Genomic DNA, 19,701 nt, shown 5'->3' with positions numbered 1-19,701 from the left:
GCCCGGTTGGGCTGGTCTCGTCAACAACCCGGCCTGGCCCAAGGCCTTGTGGTGAGCAGCACAAGAGGGGGGGGACGGTCTCCAGCCAGCTCCTCAACATGCCTGCGTCAGGAGGCCGGGGGTGCGGTGCGTGGCACGGCCCAGGGTGCTGCAGTGCTAACGCTTCGTGGACTCGAACAAAGCAATACCCCAAACTCTCAGGAAGGAAGAGGGAGCTTTGTTTGTGGAATGTACTTCCAGAATTTTAAAGTTTTGCCTCCCGTCAATTTGACATCAGGACACACACACACACTAAGAGGCAGTGAAATGACTCAAGGAAAAGAAGACGTCCTGAAAGACACACAAGGTATCTCCACCCCTTGCTCTTCAGGCTGGTCAAGTGTGGTTGCATTTCACTCCTAAATCCCCACTTTGAGCGCCAGGAATCCTAGGCGGAGACAACAGGGACACCCCAACACTGAGGTCAGCGGAGCGAGCACGGCACGGTGCTCCGGCCACACACACACGTATGGGCCTCCAGCAGCCCAGCGAGGGCCTGGTGTCCGAGCCACAGAACGCCCTTGACGGACGGCCCAGGAGGTCCCGGGGTGGACCTCACGTCTGAGGCCACGCATTTTGCAAGGACACATAGAGACGGCAAACAAGCTCTTTCCGTCCGGCCAGGCGAACACGCCGTGAGGGCCGCGGGAGGCTCCTCTGTCGGCCACGGGAAGGCGGATGCCTCGGATGGAAAAGGAGTAAGAGGAGAAGAAAGAAAGAGGATCTCCGTCTCGCCCGACCTCAGCCTTCCTCGGCCTGCGGCGCATCCTGGAACGTGGTTCCCAAATCCCAGCAGGGCCGGCAGGGCTGGAGGGAGGGCAGCCAGGGGTGTAGACTGTCCAAGAGTCACGGTTTGCCCGGAAGTGTCCTGGTTTTAGCATGAAAGTCTTGCATCCCTAAGAGGGCCGGAGGTGGGGGTGGGGAGTGCTCAGTTGGTCAAATGCCTGCCTTCGGCTCAGGTACGATCCTGAGGTCCTGGGATCAAGTCCCGCTTGGGGCTCCCTGCTGCTCCCTCTCCTTCTCCCCCTCTCCACCCCCCAGTCGTGCTTGCTCTTCTCTCTCTCTCCCCATCTTTCTCTCAAATAAATAAACAAAATCTTTTAACACTATTTAAAAAAGGAAGTCCTGCATCACGAGAACCCTCTGGGGCCTGGGCACACGCGGTCGGCCGGTCGCCGGAGCCAGGGACACACAGCACGAGCAGGTCAGAGCGTCCGGGGCGGGTGTGCATTCCCCTCGGAGGGGAGCTGGAGCTGGGTGCGCGGGGCACAGACACAGGCCGCCGCCCGCACAGACGCCCCGGGTGCCCAGGTGCATAATGCTTCCTTCCACCTGAGGGCCTCCATTCATAGAAGGGAGGAGGAAAGCCCCCGGCCTCCGTCCCTACAGCTGACAAGGAGGAAAGGCCTGGCCCCGTGGACAGGGGCAGACCTAGAGCCCGTGTCCCCTGAGGTGACCGTCTGAGCCACAGCCTGCAGCATGGACCCACGCTCTGGGCGCTTTGCTCCCACTACGGCTCCCAGGGAATCAAGTCTGCAACAGGCAGCGATCCCCAGAAATGGCCCAGCGGAAGCAGCTCTGGGGGGACGCCGGGCAGCCAGAGCAGCTGGGCCAGCGGCACACATGCAAGAGCCCGCTGCGGCGTGCAGGCCGCCCGCCGGGGTGGGGACATCCGGTGGCCGTGCCGTCCACCTGCTGCCCAGGAGCGTGGGGCGCCCCGGGAGGCTCGGCGCAGGGCAGCACCTCACCCAGCCGACCGGCTCCCCGCCTGCGTGCGTGGGCCCCCGACGCCCTCCAACACACTTTGCAAATCCCCCCATCCGCTCGGAACGCCGCCGCCAGTCCGGTGACTGAAGAGGAAATTAATACTGAAAGGAAAGTAGGGCCAACCTCCTGGTGGGAACAGAACCTGCTCCGAGGAAAGTGATCATTCGGAGCCGAGAGGCGCCGGGTCCCGGGGAGGAGACGTGGCTTTTCCCCCACACACACACCCCTGCAGCCACCCCGGGCCTTGCCGCACACCACGGGGACAGGGACCTCGCCGTCCGCTCGGACCTCGGCGTCCTTTCCAGGCCCCGCGGTGAGGACTGTCCCCCTAGGCGGAGCCTCGCGCGTCTGCGTGTCGTCCCGTCGGTGCCCCCTCCGCGGTCAAAGGTGCTCCCTCCCACCACAGGTGGGCCCCCCAGGGCATCGGGCCACCCTTGTCACTCAACCCTGAACCAAGGGGAGGGAGGTGGGAAGGAGCCCTGGGCGCAGCACATGGGGTGGAGGGAAGGGGCTGAGGACGCCCACGCCCCCCACCCCCCCCCGCCAGATGCCGAGCAGGGGGCACATCCTTCTTCCAGGCCTAGGCCCTGCTCTGTGCGACACAGGGCACTGGACCAGTCGGGTCGCCCTCTGTCTCGTTCCCCACTTTATGGCTTTCCTGAGAAAGGGGTAAACTGAGGCACACGCACTCCCTCCCCCGAGCACGGGCTCCTCGTGAACACTCTGCCGAGGCACCGGTTAGTCCTTTGCCTCCCTGGACCAAGGAGCAGGATCCCCTGTTGGGCTAGAGGGACGAGGTCCCGGACAGCGGGTCAGGCTCTGGGGGACGGGGGCTGCAGTCAGTCACAGGGCACAGTGGGACGTCGGGGGGCTGGGTGAGCGGCAGACCTCCCCTCCCTGGGGCCTGGCCGGACCGCGACTCAGCACAGCCTCGGGGTGCCTGGCGACTGGCTGGGTGAGCCCCTCGCTGCCCCTAACCTGGGGTATGACCCCTCTGGACCCTCCAAGGCAGGGCCTCTGTTCTACGTCGTCACGGCCCTGCAGGGACCGGGTGAGCCTCAGGGGCCCCGTCTCCCGTGGAAGCCGAGGAGTTGGAGGTCCCTCTTGGCAGCACGCACCCCTGCTCCTGGTCCCAGCGCAGCCACCGCCCCCCCATCAGGGAGCCCCCTGCCCCAGCCCCATCCCATGTGCCCCCTGCAAAGAAGCCATCCAACGCTCACACCCTGAGGGGCGATGTCCGGGGGCTCGGCGCCCCTAGTGCCCTGGGTGCCCTGGGTGCCCTCTCCCTTCCTGGGACAAGGACCAGCACTGGAATCACCTGCTTGGAGCCAGACGTTTCAGGATGGGGACGGCTTCGTGTGGCCAGCGCCCGTACCCCCAGCGCCTAAGACAAGCCTGCGGCCGCCACATGGAACCCCCCAACACGCATCTGTGCAGCCAACGGATGGATGGATGAGTGACCTGAGCATCTGCGTGGACCCAGACCCAGACCCCCGCCAGGCCCAGAGCAAGGCAATGTGCTGGGGTCTGATCCCAAATCCTTCCCAGACCGGCTCTCTCTGCGCATGAGTCCTCCGCCCGGGGACACGTCCCTGGGCCAGACAGGACGACAGCCCGCACCCCTGGGAAGAGGGGGGGAAGCCCTGCAGCGGTGGTGCGCACACCCAAACGCCGCTCTCCGGGAGGGCGTCATCCTCGGGGCTCTTGTCCCCCCAACAAACGGACCTGAGACTCCGGCGGACTCGTGTGGGGAGGCAGCTGGACCCGGTCGGGGGGCGGGGGGCGGGGGGCTCCCGTCCAAACCAGACCCACAGCTGCGAAGGCTCAAACACACGGGGCCTCCTGGCTCATCCCCCCCCAAGGGCCTCAGCGAAGAAGTTTCTCTCCCTGAGGCGAGCCGCTCAAGATGTGCCGCGGCCACCTTGGGGACACCCTGCTGCCTCCCCGCGTCGCAGCACCAGGACAGGCCGTCTGGCCGACCTCAAGGCCAAGAGCGTATCTAGGCAGGTGAACGAACGGGACAATTTCACGGACGCAGAGCGGAAGGGGACTCGGGAGAGCCACGTGTCCCTGCGAAACAGGCCCTCGAAATTCCCAGGGCTCCCCGCAGGCTCCCACGGCCCAGCAGCCCCCGAGCGGCAGGGAGGGCAACCAGTGGGCGTGCCTGGCGCGCATGTGCATGTGAACCACTTCCCACCCGGTGCATGTGACCCGGTCCACCTGCCGGGCAGGTGATTCGACGAGCCCCCTTCTGTGCTGGAGGTGCTGGAGATCCGCCAGGTGAGACGGGACACCGAGCCCACGGCTGCGCCCCACGGGAGTCAGTGCAGGTGCAGAGGGGACTTGATTGCAGGAGGGTCCCCTGGGCTCATGCCTCCTGAGAGGTGGCTGTGGGGACAGTGGGCGTGTCCGAGGGGATGGCGGACGTGTCCATGGGGAGGAGGGATGTGTCCAGGGGGACGTAGGGCGTGTCCAAGGGGACGGCAGATGCGTTCAAGAGGAGGATGGACGTGTCCACGGGGAGGTCAGACGTGTCCAAGGGGATGGCAGACGTGCCCACGGGGAGGATGGACGTGTCCACGGGGAGGACAGATGTGTCCACAGGGACATAGGGCGTGTCCAAGGGGATGGCGGATGTGTCCACAGGGAGGACAGACGTGTCCAAGGGGATGGCAGACGTGCCCACGGGGAGGATGGATATGTCCATGGGGAGGACAGACATGTCTGAAGGGAGGATGGACGTGTCCAAGGGGAGGATGAACGTGTCCACGGGCACAGCGAACGTGTCCAAGGGGAGGACGGATGTGTCCACGGGCACGGTGGACGTGTCCAAGGGGATGCCCCACGTGTCCACGGGGAGGACGGACGTGTCCATGGGGATGGCGGACGCGTCCAAGGAGTGAAAAGCCAGGCCACCTTGTAATCGGGTTGGGGGCAGCGGCTCCCTCATCAATATTTATTATTGTCATGAACTCAGCCACCAGGTGAAAAAGAAACGAGTACGTTTGATGGAACTACAACCGGCGCGGGGCGGCATAACGGATTCCATTGCTGGGCAGGTGGCAATGGCCTTCGTCGCCCGTCTCCCCCCCGCCCCCCCGGCGGAGGAGGTGAAGGAGTCGCAGCGACCCGGGGGTCAGAGCTCTCCGGCCGCCCAGGCAGGTGGCGGGAGGGAGGGAGGGGGCGCGGCTGCACCTGTCCCGCATCCCAGACCCAACCCCAGGGAACACTGGCCCCGCGCATTGTCACGGTTCCTGGGCTGCACTGAAGGCTCCGCGTGGGCCCTCTGTTTTCGAAGGGGTTTTGCCTGTAAAGCTTCCTCAGATCCCCGCTCCCTCACCTCCCCAAAGCAGAGGGGCGTCTCCTGTTTTGCACGTGATCCCCTCACGGGTCCCCGAGGCAGCTGGCGCCTGGGACAGACGGAGCGAGGGCGGCGGGCGCAGGGGGAGGTCGGCCCCGTCCAAGTCCAAGGGCTTGTGCGGAACACACAGAGACGGAGGAGAACGATGGGGAGAGGAGAGAAGAATCCATTAGGATGGGGGCTTGGGGGACGCAGAGACAGAGAGAGATACGGGGAGAGACCAAGAGACAGAGACAGCCAGAGCCGGAGGAGCCAGGGACATGGGGAGAGGAAGGGACGGGGCCCCTGTGGGGGTGGGACGTGGGCAGGGAAGGGGGGTGATGGCCATTGGAGGAGAGATGGGCAGGAGACCTGACTCCAGGGGCCAGGAGGGACGGCGGGGAGCACACAGGGCCTGGGGGTGGGGGGGCGGCCTGGGGAGGACAGAGGCCCAGGGGCTGCAGGCTCAGGCCTGTCTCTCCACCCCCCCCCACCCCACCGCCAGCACTCGGGCTTTCAAAGGATGCAGGGTTTCTTGTTGTTGTTTTAAGTGGGTCTATTTAGTTTTTAAAAAGGGATTTATTTGAGAGAGACAGAGAGACAGACGGAGAGAGAGACAGAGACAGACGGAGAGAGAGAGGGAGAGAGCGCACCCAGGTAGGGGAAGCAGCGGAGGGAGGGAGGAGCAGACTCCACGTGAGGCAGGGACCCCGATGAGGGGCTCCTCCCCCCACCACCTGCCAGGAACCGGGATCATGAGCTGAGTCAAAGGCAGGCAGATGCCCAACCGACTGAGCCACCCAAGTGCCCCCATTTTTTTTTTTTAATTTTTTTTTTTTTTTAAGAGCAGTGTAGCCAGCCGAGGAGCTGACCAAGACGTTCCAGGCTCAGCTGACCCTGGTGACCAGATCACGTGGAGGTGGCTTCTGGCCCAGAGCCGAGGTGGCCGTTGGGGGCAGAGGACACCCAGTGTCCTGCCGGGCCTGGAAGCCCCAGGAGGACCAGCCCCGGAGCCTCGGGCCTCCACAAACCGCAGGGCCCCCCTGTGGGCCCCCAGACACAGGATCACACGTGGGGCCGGGAGGTGCCCGGGAGACAGGCCCAGGCGGCGAGCCTGAACCCCGACAGCGGGCGGGGACAGCCACGGCTCCGGAACCAGTGCTCTGAGTCCCCCCACCCCGTCCAGGGCCGGTGTGCACCTGCCTCCACAGCCGAGGCCCCGTCCCCGTTCCACACGTGGAGTCCAAGTTCCGCTGTAATGAACCCCACCCCCCGCCCCCTAGGGAGGCCCCGAGTCCTCTCCCTGACTCAGGACATGCTCAGACGCGGAAGCACGCGGATCAAACGTGGGGTATCCTGGTCGCCTCGGGAGCCCCCGGCCCCCCACCCCTGGGCCCACGACTAAGCAAACTCCCAGGAGTGACAGGGGACACCTGGGAGCCCCTCCCCAGCACCTGGGAGCCCCCCTCCGCGGCGCCCCCCGGGAGACCGTCCGCCAGGGTGCTGGCCTACACCAGGCAGAGGGCCTGCTGCGCAGTGAGCCCGTCACAGACGGCGAGGCCCTGGGCCTGGGCTCCTGCCACGTGGGATGCCCGGGGCCACGAGCCTGGCTTCAGGCGCCGAAGCTCCAATCCTTCCCGGGCACGGGAAGGCCTCCCGCTCTGGCAAATGCAGGCTTCCTGGCTGGGGGTCTCCCACACCCCAGGTCTGCAGGCTGCCTTTCTGGGGAACAGGGCCCTGGGGGGCTGGGTACCAGCTCCCCGCGTGGCCCAGGCTCGGCTCCTCCTCCTTCTGGCCACCTTGTGGGCTACAGGTTAGCAAGAAAGCCAGGGGGGAGGGAGGACAGGTAGGGAGAGAAACAAAGAGCAAGGGAAGGAGGCGGAGAAGGAAGAGACATCAGATCAACAGGCCCAGAACTAGTACCTCTGACCCCGCACGCCCTCCCCCCAGGCCTGGGCATCCTCAGGACTTCTGGGGAGGTTAGCAGACAGGGGCTGCGCCAAGCCTGGCCCACCCCACAGCTCCGCCCGCTTCCACCTGCCTCCAGGTTCCCAGGCTCCCCGATCCCGTGGGGGTGGGGTTAGACCAGATGCCCTCACTCAGCGCCTGCAGGGAGGGCCGCCTCGGGCACCCAGGCTGCAGCCCCCAGCCTCCCCCCCACCCAGGCTGCGCCCAGCCCCCTCCAGGGCAGCCTCTGCCCTGACTCGCCTTCCTCTTTATGGGGACAGAGCTTGACAGCCCCAGAAAACCTCACCAAAACCTCACTGTGTTCTAAACACACCTAGGAAATCCAGGGGGACTGCCCCACTTTACCGGAGCACTTCGCTCCACAAAGGAATCCCACAGAGTGCCCGTGCACTGTGCCCTCGGGGTTATTCCTGCCCAGGTCTCTCTCCCGCGAGGGTAGCCAGGTCTGCAGCAACTGCCCCGACTGTGCGACTTGATCTGGGGCCCAGAGTTATCCCCGGAGGTTCTGAGACCCTGTTAAAATGTGCTGCTGGGAGCCTGGAGGGCGGGGGGTGGCGACAGGCAGGGGACTCAGGCCCGGGTCCTGGGTCCACTTTCAGCCTCTAGGCAGCAATCAGACCCCAAAACTCAGGGCTTCCGAGAAGGGAAAACTCAGAACGCATCCTGCTGGCTGCTGATGGGGAGGGGGCTCAAAGGAGCAGCACTGCTGGGGGCTCGCTTTTTGGGCGCAGAGAGGAGGCGATGGCAGGAGGAAGTGAGGGACGGGAGTCCGGGCAAGCTTAGCCGAAGCGCTGGGCAACACCAAGGGGCTCAGACTGAGCTGTGGGCCTCTGTCGGGGTATGGAGTAGACCACGGGGACAGATTGGTTCTCGGGAGGGGTATGCACCGCTTGGTACCTGGGAGGTCAGGACCCAGCAGAGAACATGCGGTCTCTCCATCCGCCCACCTGGACACCTAGCACCACCCACCCAAGCCATCTGCAGTGACAGAGGTCGCAGGCCCTGGGGACAGGGAGAGATGGCATTCGTGGATGGCCCGGGGGAGAAACCAGGGGCTTCCCCGTTGGGCACTGGGGCTTCGCAGGAGCCAGGATAACCCCACACACGGCCAAAACTGGGCCCGAGGAACCAGGAGGGCACGGCTAGGCTCCGGCGAAAGGACATGGTGGCTGAAGCTATAGTGGTCAGGAGTTCTCCAGAAGGCTAGCCGCGTTGGGATGACAACCTCCCCTAGATTGATTGTTCTTCCCACGAGCGAGGTCAGGAATATTAATTTTGTACAAGTTAATTTGATGTAATGTGCAAGATGAACGCTTGTTCAGTTGGGTATCACTGTGCTAATAAAGCTGCGATGCTTTCATGCCAAGAAAAGCATGGCATTAGCTGATTGGCGGATGAAGTCGGCGTGAAGACGGCAACGTCACCCTCCAGCAGAGCCAGAGTGGCCGGCGGTTGTTCAGGCCATAACAGGCTGCTGCCGAGTCTTTAGGAGGCCAGTGACAGCCAGTCCCGGGGACACCTCGCAGCTGCTGGAGACCCCAGCGTCTTCCGAAGATGGAGCACCCAGACCAAGGCCTATGCCTGCAGAGGTGGCAGGGAAGCTTCCAGAAGCCAAAGGTGGAGCTCCCGCCCGAGGGCAAGAAGGCACTTCTGAAGCTTCTCTGTGGATTCTCCTTGCAAACCAAAGAGCCTTCGGCCATCTCAGTGGCCCTTCTGAACAACATCCCTCCCCTTCCCGAGGCCCTCCCCGTGGAAGAGGGGGGTCAAAGAGGAAGCCAGGAAGCCAGGAGGCTCCCCAAGAGCTCCCTCGGCTCCAGGATCATGCTCCCCTCACTGCTTCTGGGGGATGCGCTCTGCTACGGTCTGGGCAGCCGCCCTGCTGCAAGGAAACGTAAATATATCGAAGACACAGATTCAAAGCAATTACCTCAGACAATAAAAAAGTAAATAAATACTCAGTTTGGGGATCTCCGGAGTCCCCCCGCCCCCCGGTTTCAAGCACACTTCACCCAAACAAAAATCCTCTCTCCTTGGTGCAATTTCAGACAGCAACAAATAGGGTTTCGGTGAATTATTAGGGGCAAGGCACATGCTCAGACCTCTCACAGGGCACACGTGAGCAATGGTCAATTTTGCTAACGGCAAGAAGAATCAGGCCCTACACACCCTCAGCTCTAGAGCCTGGATCTCCTGGAGGCTGGACAGAGCGATCCTCATGGGTAGCCTGTGGTTTCCAACGAGGCAGCTACTAAGCTAAGGAGAGCCCTTGACTATCTGTGCACTCAGTGATCTCAAAACCTGGGGGGCCACAGTTGAGAAGAGGGCAACAGATTGAGGAAATCTGGGGTAGTCCTTACGAGGGGCCTCTTCAAAGTGTGCTACGGACGTACAACTCAAATTCTTGCTAGGCCTTATTGGCTCTTCTCCATGACGCCAAAAGAGCTATATCCAGGGAGGACGTAAATGGATGGCTTCCATGAAACAGGAATGAAGACTTACGTGGAAGAGGAGGCAACTGATTCATGCAACTGATCTATCCACCAATCCATCTACTCACCCGTCTACCCACTCATCCATCCATCCACGCATCCATCCTTCCGTCATCCATCCACTCATCCACCCATCCACCCATCCATCTATCCATACATCTATCCATCTACCTACCATCCATCCAACCACTCATCCATCCAACCATCCATCCATCCATCCATCCATCCATCCACTCATCCATCCATCCATCTACCCATCCATCTATCCATTCATCTATCCATCTACCCACCATCCATCCAACCACTCATCCATCTATCCATCCATCCATCCTCCCATCCATCATCCAACCACTCATCCATCCACCTATCTATCCACTCATCCATCCACCCATCTATATCTATCCATCCATCCATCCATCCATCCATCCATCCACCTATCTATCCACTCATCCATCCACCTATCCATCCATCCACCCACCCACCCATCCATCCATCTATCCATCCATCCATCCACTCATCCATCCACCCACCCACCCATCCATCCATCCATCCATTGATCCATCCACCCATCTATCCATCCATTCATCCATCCATCCATCCATCCATCCATCCATCCATCCACCTATCCATCCATCCCTCCATCCCTCCATCCATCCAAAACCTCATTCCTTCATCCAACATATATATGATATAAATACACACTCTAGATGTTTTAGTTTAAGAGTAAGAAGTCATCAAAATAAATAAGTCAGAGTCACAAGTTTTACTTTTATGTGGTCAAGATGACCCTGGTAACATAGATCACAAGGGCATTAGAGGGCCATACACCCTCATAAACTTCCTTCAGATTCAAAGCCCCACATAACCAAGCTCCATTGTACCTTCCAAGTTTATCTCCCACTGCCCACCTGTCCTTGGACACACAAGCCACCCCTCCCTGACGATGTTCCTTTGACCCCCTTGGTCTAGAAGTCTCTTTCACTTTGAGCACCATGCTCTGTCTCCTCATATCCTCCTCCAAGACCTTGCTGGTTCCACCTTCCCCAGGAAACCTCTTCTCACCTGTCCCTCTGCAAGCGAGCTCTTTAACCTCAGTGATGACACCACGGGTGGAAAAGTCATCTCTAAACTCTGACTCTCAGAGAAATACAAGGAATGACTATTAGCATAATTGCTTGTACCGAGTCTCGTCTGGTACTTATCCCACGTAGCTTTGACAGTGGCTAACCACGGGCATAAACCTCTCTCCACATACACTACAGAGCAGGGGCTCGGCACTCCTCACCCGCGCACCCTTCACCCAGCCCAGAGAGTCAACACTCTTACAAACCCCCGGTCAAGTCCACAGCCTCTCAGGCAGGAGCTGCTTAGCCCAAGAACTGCCACCGGCCAAGTGGCAGAAGTTCCCGCCAGCTCCCTCCACACTCTCAGATGCAGGGTAGAGTGGCCCCGTGGGCCCTCCGGCCTCTCCCACATCTCTTCACGTCTCCTTCCTCCCAGCTCACAGAACAGACACACTCCACAGAGTCGAGGCCACAGTATTTCTCAGGAGATTCCAACAAGGGTGCTTAGCTTATGACCACAGAGAAAACTGGGAGAAGGCTCCCAGGGACCATAGAGAAGCTCAACCCTTCCCTCCCTGCATAGGTAGGGGCATGGTAGCCTCCCTGAGGCCTGCAGCACTGCCTGTGAACCAGCCAGCACTCACCTGGAGCTCAGCCAGCACTCAGCCAGCATCCGGACAGCACTCACCTAGAGCTCAACCAGCACTCAGTAAGCATTCATATAGCACTCACCTAGCATTCAGCCAGCACTCAGTTAGCATCTGGATAGCACTCACCTAGAGCTCAACCAGCACTCAGGAAGCATTCATATAGCACTCACCTAGCATTCAGCCAGCACTCAGCTAGCACTCAGCCAGCACTCAGCCAACATCGGGACAGCACTCACCTAGAGCTCAGCCAGCACTCAGCTAGCACTCAGCACTCAGCCAGCATCCGGACAGCACTCGCCTAGAACTCAGCCAGCACTCAGTAAGCATTCATATAGCACTCACCTAGCATTCAGCCAGCACTCACTCAGCACTCACTCAACCAGCACTCACCAACACTCAGATAGTACTCAGCCAGCACTTACCTAGCACTCAGTCAGCACTTAAACAGTACTTGCTAGCATTCAACCAGCACTCACCTAGTATTCAGATAGCACTCACCCAACACTCAGGCAGCATTCAGCCAACATTCAGGCACTACTCAGCCAGCATATACACTCAACATTAAGCTAGCACTCAGCCAGCACCCCACTAACACGCAGATAGCACTCACCTGGCACTCAGCACTCACCAAGCACTCACCCTACACTCAACCAGTACTCAGCCAGCACTTATCCAGCACTCAGCCAGCACTTAATAATACTAGCGTAGCACTCAGACAGTATTCACACAGCACTCAGATAGGGAAAGGGTGACTGGGTGACAGGCACTGAGGGGGGCTTTTGATGGGATGAATAATGGGTGTTATACTATATGTTGGCAAATCAAACTCCAATAAAAAATATACATATTAAAAAAAAAAGATAGCACTGGCTCAGCATTCAGATAGCATTCAGTCAGAACTCAGAAAACACACACCCAGTACTCAGGCAGTTCTCGCCCAATACTCAGCACTCACTGAGCACTCAGCACTGAAATAGCACTCGCTCTGCACATACTCAGCACTCAACCAGCATTCACCCAGCACTCAGCCAGGAGTCAGCACTCAGACAGTACTCACCCTGCACAAACCCATCATTCAGCCAGCACTCACTCAGCACTCATGCAGTGCTCAGCTAGCACCTGGCATTCAGCTAGCACTTACCCAGCACTCACCCTGCATAAACCCAGCCCTCAGCACTCATTCTGCACATACTCAGCACTCAACCAGCATTCACCCAGTACTCACCCAGAATCACCCAACACTCAGCCAGCACTCAGACAATACCCACATAGCACACACTGAGCACACACCAAGTTTTACTAACACACACGTGACCAACATTTATATGGACAGGTCATATCCAGGAGAGATAGGTCAGCTCCCTAAACAGATTTGTTTAAAGAAACAAAGCTTCAAATGATTTATAATTTTGACTGACATATACAAATACCCACTGATTTCAACTTCACTCGTATTTATTAAGATAGGTTTCCCTAAACCGACATATAAACAGTGCCTATTGGCTGGGCTGGCATCACATTACATGTTTCCCTTCAAATATCCGGTCTCGCTGATTTATGCTGACTTTTGTAAAACCTAACTTAGGTGCTTCCTGTTCTAGATTCAAAAACCCCTAATAGAGACAGAACATGAAAGACTCCTAACTCTGGGAAAGGAACTAGGGGTGGTGGAAGGGGAGGAGGGCGGGGGGTGGGGGTGACTCGGTGACAGGCACTGAGGTGGGCACTTGCCGGGATGAGCACTGGGTGTTATTCTATATACCAATAGGGCAAATTGAACACCAATAAAAAAACAAATTTATAATAAGAAATAAATAAAAATAACATAGTAAAAAAAGAACCCCTAATACCTCACCATCCTTCAAAGAGAGAGACAGACCCACAGAGACAGGAAAGAGAAGAAAAAAGAAAGAAACATAAAACAACACTCTCACCAGCTGATTAGTGCATCACATAATCATTTTATGGAAGCTAACTCAGCAGCGTATATCACATTTGAAAGCACGTATATTCTTTGACCCAGCTAGAAATTCATACTATAGAAATACGCACATATGTGCAAAAAAAAAAAAAAAACTCTAAAAACCGTCTAACCCACCAAAAAGTGGGCCACCTATACCATGAAACAACATGCAGCAATTTACAAGAGTTAAGAGAGAAATGCCAGAGCAGCTCTGGAACAGCAGGGGTGCTGTTCGCAGCCGCAACCGTGTACACCGGGGCACCCCCGCCGAAACGCTGCGGCCCTACTAGGGTACAGGTGCACCTCTCCGGGACACGGCACCTCTCCTCATCGAGACCTACCCCGCAGGAACGCACGCGCAGCCCGCCAGCAGACCCGGACCATAATATCCTTTGGCACAGGATCGCAAAAAACCCTCAAAACCACCCAAATGTCCATCAACGGCGAGTGGACAACGTAGCATGGCCCATCCACACAGCAGAACGGTACACGGAGGTGAAGGTGGACCAACCATTATCCACAACAACCGGAAGACTCTTACAAACAGAACATTCAAGGACAGACGCCATCCGCAAAAGGTCATGCACTCCCTGGATCCATTTACATAAAAGTCAAACTTGGGCAAAACCCATCTGCGGGGTCGCAATGGGATCTGTGGTGTCCCACGGGGAGGGAGGGAGTGGGTGCAGGCACCGGGTGATGGAAACGCCCTGCCTCGGACCCGGGCCCGGGTTACCTGGCTGTGTCCACCTCGGGAAAACTCACCAACCTGTATACTTTGTCTTTGCCTTTTTATGTTAATGGAATTAAAAGTTTACTTTAGAAAGAATGAGACATTTCTATACAGCGTGATGTAGGAAGATCCCTAAGGCGTCCTGTGGAATGGGGAACGGGGAAATGTTTTCTCTGTGTGAGTAGGGAGTGTGACAGGTGTGCGGTGGGCACCCCGGGAAAGGGTCTCGCCTGGTGGGGACGCTGTTCTCGGGGTGCAGGAGGGGACAGCGCTGCTGGGGAGGGCGGCGAGGAGGGGCACAAAGGAGGGCTCTGACGCCTGGTTTGCAATGTTCACAAGTGCACGCTCGTGAACGTATTGTGAAATTTAAAAAAAAAAATTTTAAAATTTTTTTAAAAAGATTTTATTTATTTATTCACAGGAGATAGAGAGAGAGAGGCAGAGACACAGGCAGAGGGAGAAGCAGGCTCCATGCAGGGAGCCCGATGTGGGACTCGATCCCAGGACCCTGGGGTCATGCCCTGAGCTGAAGGCGGGCACTAAACCGCTGAGCCACCGGGGCTGCCCAGAAATTTTAACACATATAAAAAACATTTAGTTTTAGTATCTGAAGCACCTCCTGTGTGTCAGGCTGTGTAGCGGGCAAAGCCCCTTCTCAGAGCACCGACTCGGGACGGCAGGTGTAGGACGGCGGGTCCCCGAGCTAGGGCGGGTGGGGGCGGGATGCAGGGGTGCAGGCCTCAGGACTCTAGATGCCCCTGCCTTTGTTTCCCCCGCCCATCTGCATTCTGGGTAAAGATGTCACCCAGTCACGGCTGATCGTGGAAAGAAAGATAAATGGGTAAACTGTGTGGAAACCGTGGACTTTGGTGGAAGGACGAGCGGGGAGCCACTTTTCTCCTGCCTCGAAGGCTGCTGGGCTACCTGGTATCTCCCTGGCATCTCCCCAGGACACCCAAAGCACCCATGGGCCTGCGCCTGCACCCACACGTGGGGCCCTGTGCTCACCCGTGGGAACCTGTGGGTCCTGGGCTTGCCCTTTCCTCTCCAGTTTGGCCCCGTCCCCTCACTCCTCCCAGACTGGGGCCCTGCTATCGTGTCACCGACTGTCCTGAGCCCCTGAGGTTTGTGTGGCAGGTGGGGAAAGGCAGGGGCATCCCCTGCCCTGTTGTCAGAGCTGAACGAGACAGCTGCCTGGTGCAGAGAGGACACGTTGTGGCTTATTACCCCTTCCTGGGGCCAACAGACAGTTCTAGGGTCTTAGGGTTTTGAGTGGAGAACAGGTGCTCAGGAAACCCCAGACTTTGGGGGGATGAGGAAGGGCCCTCAGGACCAATCAGGGCACACGTCCCTTGGCTGATGCTTGCTTCCCTGCCATTCCCTGATGCATTTGAGGGCCCCCGAAATCCTGCTCCTAAAACCCTGCCATGAAACGCCCCGCCCCTCTGCAAAAGGCCTGCAACCCGATCAGAGGCATTTCCCAAGACAGGTTCAGGGGGCACCTTTCTTGGCATGGGGGGAACAGAGCCGAGCGGCGCTCCCTGTGGCCTCCTGGGTGACGGCCCTCCCCAGGTGGCACTCAGGGGCCTGTGTGACCTGAGCATGGCCGGCTGCCCCGGTGCTTCCTGTCTCCCCGGGGAAGCTCCCTTTGGGCCTGTGCTCTGGTGACTAGCCGATGCCCATCCCCCAGGCTGCCAGCTGTCCCCTCCAGCCCAGACTGACCCCGTGTGTGCCCACAAGCCCTCAGGGCCCCCGGGCCCCCCCAGGAGACCCCTCGCGGCCCGGGTACCCAGCCTGGCGCACTCCTGGGTGCCCAATGAAGCTCGTTGAATCGCTTTCAAATGAAAAGAAGGCGAACTTCAGGCTCACTCTTTTCTGTTTGTTTTGTCTTGTTTCCTCGAGACCGAGACCGGCAGGGCCGAGCGGCATTTCTATAAAGACTGAAAACCCCAGGAGCACCGGCCAAGCCACAGGGACCCCCTCGCCCTGCAGCCGCGCCTCGCAGGCCCGCAGCACCCACGGAGGCACCGTCCTGTGCTGACCTCCGCCGAGCCGTACAGCAGTCCACGGCAGGGCGAGCCCACGTCACGGGTGCACTGAACCCGGGGCGGGGGGAGACTGAGGCTGGGAGACAGAGATCAGGGGATGAAGGCAGCCCTCACGACTCCACGATGTGCGGGACACAGGACTAGGGCTGGCGGCCGGGACCAGGCCCTTCCCCTCTCCATCTCCCCGAATACACACGGCAACGGGCTGCTGTGCGCCAAGACACAGAAGGAAGGGGCCCGCGAGCTTGGAAAGGGTGGCGCACATCCTGGGTCCGACGGGGTGACACATGCCCTACCTTAAATGTCACAAAACACACTCCGTGGGTAAAGGCGCACACGCCGCACAGTGGGGGTGCCCAGAGCCGCTTGTGGGTCCCTGCGTGGGGCCCAGGTCTCCTTGGTCAGGAGGGAAAGCAGGTTTTGCATCAGGAAATACCCACGGGAGGGCTGCTCTTGGGGCAAGCGAAGCCTGGGGGTCCCTGTGTGTCACCCACACCGAGCCCACAGAGTAGGGGCAGGTCTGCGACAGCCGCTCTGCTCTGCAAGGAGGGGAGCCCGGTCTCAGGGCGGCCCTTCATCCCGCTGCCTCCCCGAGGGGACGGTCCGAACAGCGTGGAGTCACTGCCGCCAACACGGCACGTCACACGGGCACAGACACTTGTCAAATGCCTTTCCCTTACAAGCACCCTCATCATGACCTGTGTTAATGAAGTTAATTGAATTTAAGATCAATAATGGTTAATTATTGCAATTTGACATTCAGAGATAAATGGCTCTAAGACGGAGGAGCGTGTGTGTGTCTATGCGTGTGTGTATGACAGTGTGTGTGTGAGAGGGTGTGCGTGGGGGGCGTACAAGTGTGAGAGTGTGTGCATGAGAAAATGTGTGTGCGAGCATGTGTGCATGCATGAGAGAGCGTGTGTGCATGTAAGAGCATGTGAGAGAGTGTGCGTGTGTGTATGAGAGCATCATGTGTGTATGTGAGAGAAAGGGTGTGTGTGTGTGTGTATGTGTGAGAGGAGAAAGAGTGTGTGTGTGAGAGAGACATGTGTGTGCATGTGTGTGAGAGAGCGGTGTGTGTGCATGCATGACAGCATGTGGGAAAGTGTGTGCACGGGTATGCTTGTGTGAGCATGCATGACAGAGCGTGTATATGTGTGTGCATGCGTGTGCATGCATGACAGAGTGTGTATACATGTCTGCTTGTGTGTGCATGTGTGTGCATGTATGACACAGTGTGTATGAGCGTGTATACATGTCTGCGTATGTGTGCATGTATGACAGAGCATGTGGGAAAGGTCTGCTTGTGTGTGCATGCATGACGGAGTGTGTATACGTGTGTGCATGTATGTGCATGTATGACAGAGCGTGTATGAGTGTTTTATCCATGTCTGCTTGTGTGTGCATGTATGACAGCGCGTGTGAGTGTGCACGTGTCTGCTTGTGTGTGCATGTATGACAGCGCGTGTGAGTGTGCACGTGTCTGCTTGTGTGCGCGGGTGCGGGCGCGAACTCTCTCCAAAGACGGCGAGCGCGCTCCGAGCCTGAGAGGGATCCCACGAGCCCTCATCGATTCCACTGAAGCCGATCGACTCCCTCCCCTGATGCACGCGGGCTTCTCCGCGCTCCAAGTGAATGTTCTACAAGCTCCTCTAACCCTTGTCAGCGGCCCGATCCATACGTGCTGGGCCCCAGAAATCTATCGAGATGGATTAAAGACTCGCTGTAGAAACAAGAGCAGCTTCAATAAAGGTGAAGGTTTATTATATTGACTATTAACGTGACTTAACCGTACGCAGTTATGAATGCTTATGGATCAGGGCAGTTTAATTTGGGGCAGTTAGATATGATTATAATTGAACACCAATTTTTTTATTTAACATCACCAGAAATAAACTGAATTCAACACGAGGGGGAAAATAATAAATAAATAAATAAATAAAAGCCCAGCTGGGATGGTAGGTGCCCACCGACTTCCCCGAGGACGGCGTCCGGGGGCTGCGCGGCGGGGCCGCACTCGGGCCGGGCCAGGCCTCGGGCACGCTGACCCCAACCACGGGGGCCTGACCCCCCGGCGATCGCCCCGGCGCCACCCGCCTGGAGAAAGGGGAGACACTGACTTTTCAGAAGGGTCTCTGGGTACAAAGACGTGTCCCCAAATACGTGGGTAATGATACCGCTCCACGCTCGCGGAACCCGTTAAATGACCACTTACAGGATTTATGATGACAAAGTAAATGTTGCCGGGGAAGAAAGTCCTTACTGATTGCGGAGCACTGACAATAAAATGCTGCTGAGGAGTTCTGTCAAAATGTAAGATTATGCAAAAACACCGTTGAGAACACTGCTAATCATCTGCTTGTGTCAATTACTTGAAGGGTCTCTGACAGCATATTTACATTAAACACATTTCAGGAGCAAAATCCTTAATGCTATATCAGAATATTTTTCATTACCATTAGCAAATCTGTAAAAAATCTGTCTCCCCCCACCCCCCGCCGGCGACGGTAGGAGCGGCGGTGAGGAGGCTGGTGGGGGCTGGGGTGGGGGGGATCGTGGGGAATCTGAACGCATCCCGCTGAAGAGAAGAGGGGGCGGCGGAAGTCAGACGTGAGGGCTCCCCGGCCTCTCGGGATCCCTCTCGGGGAAGACGACAGTCCCCCAAAGCCTCTCCGCACCGGCTTTCCTCCCGGCTGGGGTGGCCAGCCTCACACGCCTGACATCACCGCCTCGCTGAGCCAGAGGGGTGGCAGGTGCACGGGGGCAACCGCTGGAATCGGAACCGACGTAGGGCCGGGGCTGGCACCATTCAAATGTCACGCCCCGTCATGTCGTCTTGCCCACAGTCGGGGTGGCAGGGAGATGACCACGGGCAGCCCGGGGCCTGCAGATGTGCGGCCGGGCAAGCCTTGTCCGGGGGGAAGGGGTGGTCACGGAGCAGGGGCAGCAGAGCGGAGGGCAGTGGGGTCCCTTCTCTCCCGGAAGGCGACAGAGGGCTGGCTCAGAGGGACCCCAGGGCGCTCGGAAAGGCGGATCTGGGCGCCCTGAGGAAACCATCCCCAGGAGCGCCCTGGGCCCTAGCTGACTTGACCAGCGTCATAATGGCAGCAGCCCGACGTCTCGGGCATTTCTGCTGGTTTCGGGTACTTTGTTGAAATGTTCCTCGCGCTGCCTCCTGTTCTCCTCGCACCCACCCCACGAGGGACACCTGCTGCTTCCCCACGTCACAGCGCAGGGGGCTGGGTCCCACTTAGATGCGCAGCTGGTCAAGTGCAGGACCCGGAACTGAACTCCGGTCTCCTGGGCTGCATCTCAGCTACAGGGACAGGGAGGTCGCAGCCCCGTAAGCGGGCCCGCGCTCCCCAAGTCGGACAAGGGGTCTACTAAGCAACGTTCGAAAAGCCATGAAGCCACCTTAATCTCACGGAGCGGGTCTGCACGGCGGCTGCTCACAGGCCACTCGAGGCTCCGGGAGGCACGTATAGACACTGCCACCTGGGAAGGACCTGACGGTCGCCGGGCCGCTGCCCACGGCCCCCGGGGGCCTGGAGGCCTGGAGCTGACCCCTCGGTGCTCCGGAAGGCGCTGGCCTGCAGCAGCTGTGCTGCTGACACAAGGCTCCACGTCACACGCACCGCGC

At 58.7% G+C, this 19,701-nt stretch overlaps 1 protein-coding gene across 4 annotated transcripts in view; it reads right to left on the bottom strand.

Moving 5' to 3' along the window:
* The window catches only part of TSHZ3 (teashirt zinc finger homeobox 3), an 85,658-nt gene that overhangs the window by 21,005 nt on the left and 44,952 nt on the right, over window positions 1-19,701 (bottom strand). The gene's annotated exons all lie outside the window — the stretch shown is intronic.

The sequence above is a fragment of the Canis lupus genome, chromosome 1 (genome assembly GCF_011100685.1).
Source record: "Canis lupus familiaris isolate Mischka breed German Shepherd chromosome 1, alternate assembly UU_Cfam_GSD_1.0, whole genome shotgun sequence".
NCBI lineage: Eukaryota > Metazoa > Chordata > Mammalia > Carnivora > Canidae > Canis > Canis lupus.
Note: the sequence above shows the minus strand (reverse complement) of the source record. Positions and strands in the feature narration are given on the sequence as shown.